The sequence below is a fragment of the Ursus americanus genome, chromosome 8 (assembly GCF_024610735.1).
Source record: "Ursus americanus isolate L20-20 chromosome 8, mUrsAme1.1.p, whole genome shotgun sequence".
In the NCBI taxonomy this organism is placed as follows: Eukaryota; Metazoa; Chordata; class Mammalia; order Carnivora; family Ursidae; genus Ursus; species Ursus americanus.
The window spans coordinates 36,720,399-36,722,871 of NC_142134.1; the positions used below are offsets into that span (position 1 = coordinate 36,720,399).

General features: G+C 40.8%; 1 pseudogene; it reads left to right on the forward strand.

Annotated features, from left to right (window-relative positions):
* The first annotated feature begins 1,113 nt into the window (after positions 1-1,113).
* Positions 1,114-2,206, forward strand: LOC123804023 (small ribosomal subunit protein uS2 pseudogene; annotated as a pseudogene).
* Positions 2,207-2,473: the final 267 nt, after the last annotated feature.

The window sequence follows — 2,473 nt, forward strand, 5'->3', positions numbered from 1 at the left end:
CTAGGTTTTAAGTTGCATTTCAGCAGAAATAATGTCCTATTCTTTAACTTTTTTGGTGATTGTGGTCAGGGACTGGGTATGATGTGTTAGTCCATCGCTCCCAGCACTTAGAATAAGACCTTGCACTTAGAATATGTTAGATAAACATTTGTTGATTTGATGAATAAGCAAAAACATTAGATGCTGCCTACCCTTTGAAAAGACTGTTGCTTTAGAAATCAACATGTATTGGTAATTTTATAACTAGGGTGATTGGCCACAAGCTATATGACTAATAAATAATATTAAACTCTTTGCTAATCTATTTTTTTCATGGATTTTGTAGACACGTAGTCTCTTTGAAAATCTTTTCAAAGCAACATAATCTTCATCTTTTCTGTTTTGTTTCTGAAAGTACCACTAACTCACCTTAGTTAAATAGAAGCAGTAATTTTTCTTTTTAATGAGCCAAATGATACACTATTGTCCTACTTTTCTACCTTCACCATTCTTTCCTCTCAATTGGAGAAAATCTGTTCTAAGAACCTAACAACTCAGAAAATGCCTCTTATAAATATCCTGACAATTACAGCAATTTTTCATTTTGTGTGTGTGAAAAATCTGGTGGTAATTAGATATACTAAGCCTGCAAGTTTGTTTCTTTTAGTATTGTGTTTTAGTTTAGTTAGTGTTTTTATAGGAGCTGCAAAATTTTATAGACTAATATATCTTAACACTTGAAGTTCCGAATTAATTTGTCTACAATTAAAACATTTCTTGTTCTATGAATTTTGTGAGCTAGCTCCTTTAAGCCAAGTCAAGTTTAGTATGGTTTCTTAAACAAAGATCCAGGGTATCTTTTACATTCATAACTCCATTCCTAAGAAATTGCCTCTTTTTGAAAGTATGAGAAGAAAACTCCTAGAGACCATACTTTCGTTGAGAAGCGGCATCTGTGAAGTGAGGGCACTATTTGGCTTTAAAATAATTCTTCCTCAGGAATTTTGTATCCTGTTGATATTGGAGGTATTTCTCATCTTTGAATAAAAAGTGGAGATTTCTGCACTAACCAGAGAGGAGTCCATATGGCATTGTTCTCGGTTCCCATTATATATGAAAAGGGAAACTTTCACCATGGCTGGAGCCCTTGATGTTCTGCAAATGAAGGAGGAGGATGTCCTCAAATTCCTCGCAGCAAGAACCCAGTTAGGTGTCATAACCTTGACTTCCAAATGTAATGGAATATTTTTTTTAAGGCTTTTATTTATTTATTAAAGAGAGAGAGAGAGAGACAGAGATAGCGAGAGCGAGCACAAGTGGGAGGAGAGGGAGAAGCAGGCTCTGTGCTGAGCAGGGAGCCCGACTTGGGGCTCAATACCAGGACCCCGAGATCATGACCTGAGCTGAAGGCAGATGCTTAACTGACTGAGCCACCCAGGCGCCCCTGGAACAGGATATTTACAAAAGGGAAAATGATGGCATCTGCATTATAAATCTGAGCAGACCCTGGGAGGAGCTTCTGATAGCTCCTGCCTGCCGTTGTTACCATTAAAAACCTGGCTGATGTCAGTGTCATATCCTCCAGGAATACTGGCCAGTGAGCTGTGGTGAAGTTTGCTGCCACTGCCGGAACCACTCCTGTTGCCGGCCACTTCATTCCTAGAATCTTCTTCACTCATGAGATCGAAGCTTCTTTCTGGGATTGCAACTTCTGATCGTAGCTGATCCCAGGGCTGACAACCAGGATCACAGAAGTCTTAGGTTAACCTGCCTACCATTGCTCTGTGCAACACAGACTCTTCTCTGCACGGCGTGGACATTGTGATCTCTTGCAAGAAAAGGAGAGCTCACTCAGGTCTGTTGTGGTGGATGCTGGTCCGGGAGTTTCTACGCATGCGCAGCACCATCTCCCATGAATACCCGCGGGAGTGCGAGCTTGAATCTTCCTTCTACAGAGATCCTGAAAAGATTCATAAAATAGAGCAGACCCTTGCGGAAGAGACTGTGACCAAGGAGGAATTTTGGGGTGGCTGGACTGCTCCAGCTCGTGAATTTACTGCTACTCAGCCCGAGGTCGCAGAAGCACCTGAAGGCGGTGCTGTGCCCCTGTGCCTACTCGCCATTTTTCTGAGGAAGGCTGGAGCGCGGAGCTTAACCCTGAGACGGCTCTGCAGACCCCACCGCTCAGGCCGCTGACCCGGTAGGAACAACCACTGAATTGTCTTAAACTATTCGTTCACATACTCGTAAACACAAAATGGTAACAAGGTTGATGAGAAACAAACTTAAAAAAAATAATAGGAAAAGGCCACTTACTAAGTGCCTGCTCTGTGCTGTTTACTAGGCTAGGCCTGTTAACGTTAAATATATCTTTAAAAATTAATGCATTTTTTCAGTATAATACATTAATCTATATAGAAAAAAAGTATTTATTTTTTAAAGATTTTATTTATTTGAGAAAGTGAGAGAGAGCACACAAGCAGGGGGAGCTGCA